This window comes from Benincasa hispida, chromosome 5, assembly GCF_027475165.1.
Source record: "Benincasa hispida cultivar pf3 chromosome 5, pf3_genome.v1.1, whole genome shotgun sequence".
Classification (NCBI taxonomy): Eukaryota; Viridiplantae; Streptophyta; class Magnoliopsida; order Cucurbitales; family Cucurbitaceae; genus Benincasa; species Benincasa hispida.
This window is the reverse complement of record NC_143482.1, coordinates 37,672,871-37,686,561: the sequence shown is the minus strand read 5'-3', so window position 1 is coordinate 37,686,561 and position 13,691 is coordinate 37,672,871.

Below are 13,691 nucleotides of genomic sequence, written 5' to 3'. Positions count from 1 at the left end.
TAGATCACAACCAATTGTTTTGTGCATCCACATAGGTTAACCCTCTCATTTATTGGTCATGATCAAAAGATTCTTCCTAGTCACTCATTTCTTCTTCAAATTGCTGCGCTGCTTCTCTGCCATTTGTAGTGTTTCAAGGCTTGAATGTTTTCCCAAATCCCCAGAGGGTGATTTTAATGCATTCAATACATTAAATGTGACTTCTTGATCTTTTACTGGCATTGTAAGTTATTCTTATTGAAAATCTATCAATGTTCTGTCTGTGGCTAAGAATGGTGTTCTTAATGATAAAGTTTACATGGAAGCAAAATTATCTTCTTTTACAAGTACATCACTAGTTTATCTACTTTTACAGTTACATCCTCAATTTTTTTTTGTTGGCTTATTAGCCACATATCTGTCAGTTGCATAGTTATTATAGTAGGGCTAACTTTACAATGCCTAGTTTGTTAAAGGCTAACGAGGGCATTAGGTTGATCATAAGGCACATCCAACGTTTGTTCCAACAATCATGCAAGGAATTGTGGAACTTCCAAGATCTTGTAGCTTTGGTAAGCATCTAGCTTGTTAACAACGCACTACAATTATTTGTCAAAGCTATTGTTTTAAATTCTCCTAACATGTACTTGGTTAAGATGTCCGTTAAAATTTTAACATGGTTAGACATTTCCTTGAGTGTCTTTACTAACAATATATTGATATGGATTTCTTGAATCTATGTGGAAATGGTGGAGGTGCTTTAAAACCTTAGGGTGTGTTTGGGGTAAGGATAATCTAAGAACTATAATAACCATCTCTTGCTACAATAAATACTATTTTGTATTATCTAATTAGTTATAGTCAATATTATTTCAAACTTCCGTTTTCTACGATATTTAGTATTTGCTAGAGGTTTTATTATTTTACATTCATCGTTTTTTTTATACTTTGTTACAATGTTTACTATTTTTTTCTTAAACTAAAATAATTTACACCTCAAACATATACTATTGTGACTCAAACTAAAATAATCCACACCCCAAACAACATACTATTATAACCTAACTATAATAATGTAGGACTATAATAACCAATTTCTTGTTTCAAACGTCTCCTTGATATTTTTGAGTTACTGATTTAGGAATTGTTGTCTTTATTTGACTCTAGGTGCATTGCAATTATGTCACCCATTCCAACGCCTAATCTATCTTTAATTGTTTCTCGGACTTCATATTATATGTTTTCCTATCATCTCTCATTTCAATCCTTGGAATTGCTTGCACTTTCCTGCAATGATACATCAGTTGGGTTTTCTAGCTCTACATATTTTAGTTCACCTCTTTATGTGATCACCTTACATTGTTCATTTCCTTCTCTTTATGGAGTTTTGGTACTGTTGAAAGATCTCCTTGTTGCCTGTTTATTATCTCTATTATCAGTTGTCCTAACTGCACTTCTAAACTCTCCAAGGTTGTTATACTACTTTTAACAATTGCATCATTCTTTGCAATATATTCCTCAATGAAAATTCTCTATTGACAAACATTGAGCTACTTTTTGTGTCAGTGCTGCTTAGTTTTGGTTGTTAAATTCGGGAGTGAGTGGTTGTTTTGCCTGTTGATTTGTATTAGAAGAGTTAGCAATTTGTTCTCCCCACAAGAAATTAGGATGTTGTCTCCAACCTGGATTGTATGTATTGGAATACAAGTTAGTCCTATTGTGACCTACATAATATATAGAAGCAGGATTAAAAGTACAATTGGTACACAGGACTGTCGTTGCAATAAACACAAGGTGTAGAAATTTGATTAAATGTAGCAAGATTCCTCAAAGCAAGAGTCTTTAGTGTATGATTCCTCAAAGCAAGAGTCTTTAGAGTATCATTCATCACAACTATCTATGTACTTAATGCAGGCATTTTCTCACTAATTTCATGAAACTTTCCATGTAGTATCCACTCCTTCATTGGAACCCTGCTTGAAATTGGGAACCTCCTCTTAATTGTCCAATCTTTGTTGGAAGATTGTACTTTAACATTCCTTTGATAACACACCCCATGTTGTGATTGAATTTGGGAGAAAAGAGTCTAGTCGAACTTCTGCATGGAGATGCAGAGAAAAAGGAAAACTATTTAGCTCTTTTATTTTGATGAGAATTTTCTTTCTTAAATTATTATAGTTTTTGAAGTATAATGACTCAAATTGTTAATGTTTAAAGACTAAACTACTATAAATTTGAAACCATGTATAGAAACTAAACCGTGGGTTCTTAAATTATTTTAGTTTTCGAAAATCCTTTAAGATTGTATGAATGAAATTTTACTTGAGTTATAATCGTAATCGACAAGATTTCTTGTAAGTATTTAAGTTGATTATTTATGGTTATTAGGAGATAGCACCATGACCAAAAGCAAGGTGCGGTCGAGGTAAGAACGTTAGAAGGGGGCAGGTGAAGGAAACCAGACATGAGAATTTTTATAGTAGTGGAAGGATTGTTCCAAATTCCATTCGCTAATGAACAGTACAAAACGAAAACTAACAGGTCATGCACAATGCGAAATTACAACATGCTTATAAGATAATCAAGGGAAAGATTGTATATATCTTTGAAGACTCATTCTTCAAACTATTTAGTAAGCAATCCCCATTTATTCTAGGTGAACCCCACAATGATAATAAGAATAACCTCAATTAACTATTTAGTAAGCAACCCCAAGAAAGCTAAACAGATTTGGCTTGGAAGATTGATCGATGATCAAGAATCAAAATTTTGAAGTTAGGAACAAGTTCTAATACATGCATTCTAAACACAAGAATACAAAGAAAAAGTATAAAGCTTGAGAGACAAAAACTCTAATGAAAATTCAAAGTGTGTTCCAATGACCAAACTACATAGGTATTTATACTAATTGAAAAAACAACTTGAGAGGACATAATTTTTCGCCTAATTGACTAGGTTCAACAAAAATTCTTCAACTACATACATGAACCTTAATAAATGTATCTGAATTTCCCTCTTCAAGTCTTTTAGCTCTAGCTCTTGTTATTGGTCCTTGAGGCATAATGATTGTCTCATGATTGGATTAACTTGAAAAGTTCTCCTATGGATTTTTAGCTTGAGATTCAATTAAGCTAGTTTGAGCTTGGTGAGCTTCATTTTCCTCTTCATTTGAGTTGGTTTGATCTTGTTGAGCTTCTTGGTTGGTCAACTCCTTATCATTCTCCTCCTCTTCAAAAGGATTCGTCCTCGAATCACAATTACCTACATCAAACAAGGATAAGTCAGCAACATTAAATGTAGCACTCACTTGATACTTACCCGGAAGATCAATTTTGTATGCATTATCATTGATCTTTTATAAAACTTGGAATGGTCAATCTCCCCTTAGATGTAACTTGGACTTTTTTGGTTTGGAAAACGCTCCCTTCGAAAATGAACCCAAATCCAATCTCCTGGTTTCAGAATAAGTGGTCTCCTTCCCTAATTCACTCTTTTGGCAACCTTTTCATTATGCTTCTCAATTCTTTCTTTCACTTGCTTATGCAGCTTCTTGACAAATTCAGCTTTTGACTTGGCATCAAGATGAACAAACTGGTTAGTTGGCAAAGGTACTAAATCAAGAGGTGTCTTAGGGTTAAATACACAAACTATTTCAAAAGGTGAACATTTAGTTGTGCTATGGACAACCCTATTATAAGCAAACTCAACAAAAGGCAAAATTTTCTCCCACATATAAAGATTCTTCTCAAGAATTTCCCTAAGCAACGTTATTAACATCCTATTGACAACCTCAGTTTGACCGTCTATTTATGAGTGACATATGGTAGAAAACAACAATTTAGTTCCTAATTTTTCCCACAAAACTTTCCAAAAATGACTTAAGAACTTGACATCTCTTAAGAACTTGACATCTCTATCGCTAACAATTGAGTTAGGAATGCCATGCCACCTCACAACTTCCCTAAAGAACAAATAAGCAATGTTCTTGGCACCATCAGTTTTATGACAAGCAATAAAATGTGACACTTTGCTAAAACGATCAACAACAACAAATATGCTATCATGCCGTCTCCTAGTCCGAGGTAGACTCAAAATAAAATCCATAGACAAGTCACTCCAAGGTGCATTAGGAACAAGTAAAGGTGTGTACAATCCATGTGGCCTAGACTTAGATTTAGCTTCTCGACAAGTAATGCATGTACTACAAACTTTGTGAACATCATGCTGCATGTGTGGCCAATAAAAATGACGCTTGAGTTCATCATATGTTTTAAATTCAGAAAAATGACCCATTAGACCACCCCATTGTGCTTCCTTAACAAAAAATTCTCTATACGAACCCTTCGGAATGCAAAGTTTATCTTTCTTAAACAAGAATCCGTAAAAAACATAAAAATTATTTACTGTCATTCCATTCACACATTGGGAAAATAAATTACCAAAATCATCATCATTTCTATACATTTCTTTCAAAAACTCAAATCCTATTAATTTAGAAGATAAAGTTGATAGCAAGCTACATCTCCTAGATAATGCATCAGCCACAATATTTTCCTTGCCACTTTTGTACCTTATAACATATGGAAATGATTCAATGAATTCAACCCATTTAGCATGATGACGATTCAGTTTGTCTTGTCCCTTGAGATGCTTTAAACTTTCATGATCAGTATGGATGACAAATTCGTTTGGCCATAGGTAATGTTGTCAAGTTTGTAATGCTCTTACCAAAGCATACACCTCCTTGTCATAAGTTGGATAGTTTAAAGTAGCGCCATTCAATTTCTCGCTAAAGTACATAATGAGTTTTTGTTTCTGCATTAAAACGACTCCATTCCCTATTCCACTAGCATCACACTCAATTTCAAATATATTTTCAAAGTTAGGCAAAGACAACAAAGGTGCAGAGCTTAATTTTTTCTTTCAAAACATTAAATGCCCTTTCTTGAGATTCTCCCCATTTGAAAACAACATTCTTTTTAACCATCTCATTCAATGGTGCATCAATGGTACTAAAGTCCTTGATGAACCTCCTATAAAAACTAGCTAAGCCATGAAAATATCTAACTTCACTAGCATTTTTAGGTTGTGGCCATTCTTGGATAGCTTTAACTTTCTCATTATCAACTTCGATACCATTTGCAAAAATAACAAATCCAAGAAAGTTAATCTTATCTAGACAAAATGCACACTTTTTCAGATTGGCAAACAACTGAGCTTTTCTTAATGCAAGTAAAACCTTCCTAACATGCTCCACATGCTCTTCTAAAGACGTGGAATAAACCAGAATATCATCAAAGTAAAATACCACACATTTTCCTATGTATTCACGCAAAACATGATTCATGAGACGCATAAAAGTACTAGGTGCATTGGTAAGATTAAAAGGCATAACTAACCACTCATACAATCCATGCTTAGTCTTAAATGCATTTTTCCATTCATCGCCAACTTTTATCCTAATTTGATGGTATCCAAACTTAAAATCAATTTTAGTAAATAAAAAAGATTCATGCAATTCATCTAACATATCATCAAGTCTAGGGATAAGATGACGATACTTTATCGTAATCTTGTTGATGACTCTACAATCCACACACATTCTCCAAGCTCCATCTTTCTTTGGAACCAAGATGACACAAACAGAACAAGGACTGAGACTTTCTCTCACATATCCTTTGGCAAGCAACTCATCAACTTGCTTTTGAATTTCTTTTGTCTCGGTAGGGTTAGCTCGATAAGCTGGCCTATTTGGAATAACTGCTCCTAGAAGGAAGTCAATTTGGTGTTCAATCCCCCTTAGTGGTGGCAACCCACTTGGTAGGTCTTCAAGAAAAATGTCCTTAAGTTCCTGCAACAATCTAAGAAAAACACTAGGCAAAGAAGTTTTTGAGTCACTAGTTAGAAAACATGGACCTTTGCACAAAAGTACAAAGATTGGTTTTGTGGAAACCAAAGCTTTTCTAACCTCACTATTTCTAGCTATCAGACTCTCCGTTCTTTTTTTTCTCTCTTTGGGATTTTTTTTTTCTTTCCACTCCTTTCTTTTTCTTCACAATTATTTTTCTCACTCTCATCATGTCACACCCCATCCCAGATCACCCTTTTACTCTAGAAAAGGGCATGACTGCAGCAGTTATCAACCCTTAGGCTGACATTTACTGCCTAAAAACTCTTGCGGAATAACTCTGATACCAAATACAAATTATATGCAACGGGACGGCTGTAGGCCCAAAATTTATTAACTTAGAAACTTAATATGTTTAGAGTATTTACAACATTAGATTTACAAGTCCCAAAACCCACAAACTCTAGTCCCTATATGAACAATAGTAACATGTGTACAATATTAACAGTAACCACCTAGCAAATGGTTACAAGTCTTTTGGTCCTTTAGTGGCAGAGCAGATACTGAGATGTCTTCAGAGAATTTGACCACTGCCTGTGGGGGGGAAAAACAAAAACATTTGAAAACGGGGTAAGCTTACGCCCAGTGAGTGACGAAGAAAACATAGTAAATTCTCATGCATAATTTCAGAAAATAGTTTTATCTGAAATATAAACTTTTGCAGCATAAATATTTTCCAAGCGTAATGTATAAAAAACTGTTTTAAACATAAAACAGTAAAATCATTTCTCAAGTCAAAGTACTGTATATCTGGTAAAATAATCCCAACACCAATTACTAGTCCAGAGAGAACCCTTTTGCTCAATCTCTGACTTTATTCATCTGTGGCCACGCTAAGTACCTTCACACATTAGGTACTACTGCTCAGATACCTTCTCCTTGTACTTCAGTATCGAGCTACTAGGATACCTTCTCTAACGTACTTCAGTATCCCGTTGGCTTGGTACCTTCTCAAACGTACTTCAGTACCAATAGATACCTTCTCCTTGTACTTCAGTATCTAGTTGGGTGGATGCCTTCTCCTTGTACTTCGGCATCGCATTTTACCAAAACTATTTATAAACAACTTTTCTCTTTAAAGCATGTACAGCATAACACATATACAACATGGCTTTAAAGATGGTAACGCATGTTGGATAAAATCAATACATATGCATATGTAAATAGTTTTTCAACAATATGCATGCATTCAAATCACAATTCGAACTTGCTTGGAAACCACTTTAGAGAACTAGTAGGCATGAGAATTATTTTCGCAAACATGCTTTCTGTAAAATGTTTGCAATCAAAACAGTTTAAAAACGTTTTAGTTCGAAAACATTTTAGTCACTCACCTCGAACTCTTAGGAACTTTTCACTCTAGTAGCTCCTTGGGTCCCTTTTTAGAAAACTAGTAGGCATGAGAATTATTTTCGCAAACATGCTTTCTGTAAAACGTTTGCAATCAAAACAGTTTAAAAACGTTTTAGTTCGAAAACATTTTAGCCACTCACCTCAAACTCTTAGGAACTTTTCACTCTAGTAGCTCCTTGGGTCCCTTTTTCACCCCTAAAATCCATATTCAACTTACAATTTAGATTACTTATAGTTCCGAACCTTATTTGGAAATACTTACTTCTAAAAACTTATTCTAAAATTTCTTAGGAATCTTACCCTAAAATTTCAGCTCAGAATTCCTCGTGGTTTGGCTGGAATCTCAAAATCTTCAAGATTAGCCCAGACTGATCCGAAAGTCTGACCCTTCTGCCTTCTTCTCAACCTCCAGCCCAGTTCCTTTGAGCCTTTTCCTCCGGCAGCCCTACTCTGAAAACTAGACTTCCAGAGCTTTCAGATGGCTTTGGATTCACTCCAAACGCACGAGTATATTGGAAGATCTTCTCGTCCAAAGTTGACACATTCTTCTGAACCCTCACTACCCTCTACTTTCTCTACGAATTTTATGATTTTTGTGTGATTTGAAAATGAAATCCCAACTCCCTATTTATAGGCGTTCAAATTGCTCATGGGATTGACAACACCTACTTGGCTGCATGGCCAAATGTTTAATCCTCCCTTTATCAACGTAAGCTGACTTCATCTTGGTTCAATGTGTTCTTCCCAAACGCATCCAACATAATTTCTTCGGGTTTAAGAATTTCTCTTAATTGGACACCTAACTTTTAATTGATGTTTGCCCTTACATCTTCAAGCTTTGTTTGTATTCAAATTATGGTTTTTACATGCATAATCCCTCCCAACGCGTCCAAATACATCGCCCAGAAGCTTGCTCAGCCGTTCAATGCATAGGTGAGGCGTGGGCGTGACGTTCGAATCGGACAAAGCAAAGCTAACACATAGGCGCTCTCGCTCTTTCCGCTCTCGGCAGTGTCGCTCTCTCCCATTTTCTCGCTGGTCTTGCTCTCTTCACTCTCGCTCTCTCCAACAATCTCGTTGGTCAGCTCTTTCCAATCTCGCTCTCCTTCTCGCTCTCTCCAGCTTTAACTTTTCTCTCCACTCTCGCTCTCTTCAGCTCTCTCGCTGGTCTTGCTCTCTCCAGCTTTCTCGCTAGTCTTGCTCTCTTCCATCTTCTATCCAATCTCGCTCTCTCCCATTTCCTCTCCAATCTCGCTGGTCTCGATCTCAACGATCTCGCTGATCTCACTCTCAACGATCTCACTCTTAGCTACTGCAATCATTGTTCCCCGTATATATTTTTTTTACCCGTTTACTCCCCATTTAATGATATTTTTACACGGATCTTCCAGGATAATTCCAAAATAATATTTTCTATATTTTTCCTTAATTTCTTACTCCGTACTTCACCTAATTTTTCATACTTAGCCATATTCTTCCCTGAATTTTCTAAACTCAATCTTCATATTATTCCACATTAATTCCACGTACTTAATTTCTATATTTATTCCCACTTAATAATTTTCCCCAACTTTTCCAATATTATTTTCTCCTTTCAAATCTCCATTCCTTCTTTCACCAATTACACTAACTATTTTCAACAACCTATTTATTATACAAATTTCATTGCAATTTTACCAATTAAAGCTCAACTTAAATTATTCAAGGAAAATCTACTTAACACTTAGAAATTTCCTTCCCCTTAACTTAGGATTTAACTTTCACTTAGTTAATTCCTTTTATCACTTGCTTAAGTAAGGAAAATAGAAATCCGGGTTTCACACATAAGAAATTTTCTCTTTTTCTTTCAAATTCTTTTCTCTTTTGCTTTTGCCATTCAATGAACTTTTTTCCTCTTTCTCATTTTTTTCAACTTCCACTCTCATTTTCTCTAACTTGCATTGCTCATCATACACATCTCTGGTTGACAAAGGAAGAAGAATGGTTTTCCTTCCATCTTTAGTGAATTTGTAGCGATTAAGATAGCCATCATGAATTGCTTTTCTATCAAATTTCCATGGCCTTCCTAATAAAATCTCTCTAGCATGCATAGGTGCAACATCACATAAGATACTATCATTGTATCTTCCAATAGAAAAAGACACAAGACATTGTCTATTGACTCGCACTTCCCCACTATTATTCAACCACCGAAGTTTGTATGGTCTAGGATGTGGTATCGTGGTCAAAACCAATCTTTTGACAAGTAATGTACTAACAACATTAGTACAACTCCCACCGTCAATGATTACACAACATGCCTTTCCATGTACATGACATCGAGTATGAAACAATGTTTCCCTTTGCTCCTCCACTAGATCTTCTTTAACTTGAGCACTTAAAGCTCTTCTAGTAACAAACGCATCGCCTACAATTGGTATTCATAACTTCCATCACTAGTCTCTCCTTCTTCAGCCATTTCTTCCTTATCCTCCTCATTTTCACTTCCCTCTCCCTCAGTTACTACCTCACCGTTATGGATGATGATTGTCCTTTTGTTTGGACAATCTCTACTGACATGCCCTAACCCTTAACATTTCCCGCACTTAATATCTCTATTTCTCTCTTTATGCTCTTCTAGTTTAGCTTTCCCTTTCATAGAAGACTCACCTTTTTCTTTAGAATTTTCTTTCACAAATTTATCTCTACTTCTAAAATCACTTCTATTCTCATTTTTCCATGATGAGTTGAGAGAAGAAGAAGGTTTAGAAGAAGTGTACCTTGCTCTTTTGGTACTCAATTGTTTTTCCACTTTGATGGCAAGATGCAACATCTCCTCTATGTCAAAATATGGCTGCAAATCAACCTTGTCAGCAATCTCCTTGTTGAGGCCATTCAAAAATCGTGCCATGAGAGTCTCCATGTCCTCATCAAGATCAAGTCGATCCATCAAAATGTCCATCTCTTTGTAGTAGTCTTCCACAGACTTGTTCCCTTGCCTCAGTGCTTGAAGCCTTTGTGCCATATCCCTTTGGAAATGATTTGGAACAAAATGTTTCCTCATGGAATCTTTGAATTCATACCATGAAATAATTGGTGCCTCAAGATTTCTTCTCCTTCCAGTCGTTAACTTGTCCCACCAAGTTTGAGCGTAATCCTTAAATTTAGCAACACAAAATCTAACCTTCTGCTTGTCACTAAAATTATGGCAAGCAAACACATTCTCCACCTCTTTTTCCCATTTAATGTACTCCTCTGAATCAGTTTTTCCAAAGAACTTTGGAATTTTAAATTTGATTCCTCCCATATTACGATCAATTGGAGCTACTTCTCGTTGAGCTCGCCTTTGGAAGTTTTGATAACCTCTCCCTCGACCTCTTCCTCTAACTACTCCATGCTCAACACGTCTTTCTCCTCATCTTGGCGCCCCAAGTAATGTAACTTGGTCATCATCCAACACGTCAGAACCATCACTCTCATATTGGTCATCATTATGGTGAATTACCTCAGGTTGGGGTGGAGGAGGCAGCACTCTTTCCCTTGCTCGATGCTCAATCTCCAACCTATCCAAACGATCTGTCAATGCTTCCATAGTACGGATCATTCTCGCCATAACTCCTTACTGTGCCTCTCTCAAACATACTTCATTAACTTCAACATCATCTTGATTGGCCATCCTGCAAAAGAAAAAAAAAAAAGTAAAAGAAAAATGGACCTCACTAGCACTCCCTTACGTGATTACTTTCTAGAAGATGAAAAAGTCACTCGTCTTTGTACTCAATATATATATAGAATTACTCCTAAGACTAGAAATATCTCAAACTTCAGCAAGTCTTATAGTATTCTTATGAGAATCATGCAAGAACAATATCAATTTAGCTAGAAGGTGGAAAGTCACAAAAATCTCAAATTTAGAAACATAAATGTGACGTACTGGAATGAACTTTTAAGAAGCAAATCTATAGGAGGCTAAAAGAAAATGAAGACAAACAAATTTAGTAAAGGATCACAAAAATATATTAGAATGAGCAAAAAGTGTGAATGAAAAGATGGAAATGACAAAAGGATGTAGATATGATTTTTTTTTTCTTTTTTGGACTCCTTTCAAATACTCACAATGCTTTAAAACTTTCTTGAGATTTTTTCTTTAAATACATAAAACAAGTGACGTAGAATATGAAATGTCACCTCAGGTTTAGGTATTGTTCCTCCAATGATCGTCTAGTGGTTCAGGACATCTCTCTTTCAAGGAGGCAGCGGGGATTCGACTTCCCCTGGGGGTAGGGTATGATAAGTCACTTTTAACCTTTCTTTTTCCTTTTTTTTTCCTGCTATTTTTTGTCTTTTTTTTTTGGTAGCAAGCACAATAACGTACGAAGCAAGAGAAAAAAAATGAGAAGATGAAGAGTCACAAGAAATATGGAGATAGATGATATTAAAAAAAGAAAGATGACATGGAAAAGAAACAAGTAAGGATATAATCTGTTTAGAGCCAAAGCTTTGATACCAAATGATAAAAGGAACTGCCTCAATCACGTATGAGAACTCCCCTTTTATTCTAGGTGAACCCCACAACGATAATTAGAATAACCTCAATTAACTATTTAGTAAGCAACCCCAAGAAAGCTAAACAGATTTGACTTGGAAGATTGATGGATGATCAAGAAGAAAAGAGAACTTGTTCCTAACTTCAAGATTTCGAACTCTCCACAATCTAATTGATCAAACTAGATTGAAAGTTCTAATACATGCATTCTAAACACAAGAATACAAAGAAAAAGCATAAAGCTTGAGAGACAAAAACTCTAATGAAATCTCATTCAAATTCAAAGTGTGTTCCAATGACCAAACTACATAGGTATTTATACTAATTGAAAAGACAACTTGAGAGGACACAACTTTTCACCTAATTGGCTAGGTTCAACAAAAACTCTTCAATTACATACATGAACCTTAATAAATGTAAATACATTGAAATAAATTAATACATCAAGCATTAAATATGGGGATGAATCTGAATTTCCAAATTCATTAGGATTTTTGGGTGCTCAAGTGACTCTTGGAGTTTGAAGGGTTGCAACTCTTCATGATGAGCTAGAAATTTAGCCTGGAAGCAAACATTTAATCCCTTTTCAAGTCTTTTAGCTCTAGCTCTTGTCATTGGTTCTTGGGGCATAATGATTGTCTCATGATTGGATTGACTTGGAAAGTTCTCCCATGGATTTTTAGCTTGAGATTCAATTGAGCTAGTTTGAGCTTGGTGAGCTTCAATTTCCTCTTCATTTGAGTTGGTTTGATCTTGTTGAGTTTCTTGGTTGGTCAGCTCCTTATCACCCTCGATCATGAATGCTCGCTTAGTCTTTAAGACAGTGATACACGAACGTTTGAACATAATGGCCGCAACACAGCACGATCAACAACAACCACCACATGAACAACGCGAATACACAACGAACGACCTCCAAAACTTCCAACTCAATCGAGTTGAGTGAGGACACCACCACAATGGTTACCTTGGTATTCTCGGTGTGAGAATCCAGAAGTGTAGGCTTTGTATGATCTTGGTAAGAGAAAGAGACTGGAGGAATAACAATCGTGTAGACGATTGAGCAAGTGAGAGATGAGAAGTGTCTATTGTATAGACAAATGCTCAATCATGTAGAAGAAGGCAGCCTATCGTATAAACAATGCCCTACGATCGTTTAGCTATGACCAGCTGAGTGAACTATCGTATATGACACTCCACGATCGTTTAGTCTCTTTATAAGCTCTCGTTTAGTGAAACCATTTCACTTGATAGCATTCTGTTAGTTCTTTTCGAATTAAGCAATTCTCCCAAATTTAGGAAAACCTTTTTCCTTTTATCTCACGGTTACCATAAAACCACCAATAACTTCCCACTTAATTGGTTATTAGAGAAAAAGAGATAATTATCCAATAATTAATATTATTATAAATATATATGATAACCAACTTACCATATTATATTTATAACCTATAGTTTTAATATTTCATTTCATGAAACATATAAACCATAGTTCTTTTTCTATTTCATGGTACTTAATATAAATCATATTTATATTAATCATCAAGTATATTCACATTAATCCTCCACTTGATGTATCTCATACATCACACCGATTATATCATATATAATCGAATTTTCTCTTATCAATTTGAACATTTCAAATCATCCCCAAGAGCTGATTCTTAACTTGAATCCATTGAGCTACCAATGGGACCTTATGGACCTGTAGCTTAAAGCTCCAACGGTACGTGACTAAACTCTTTAGTCATGGGATCCATTATCTGTTAACTGCCGAGCACTTCACTAAAGACCGACAGCTGCACTCTCCTTACTACATATATATTTTGTGTCCATATCAACCAATCAACAGTGCGATAACCCTTCACAGATCGCTCGTAGTATAATTGGGCCAATTTACCGTTATGCCCATGTAGTTACATTTAA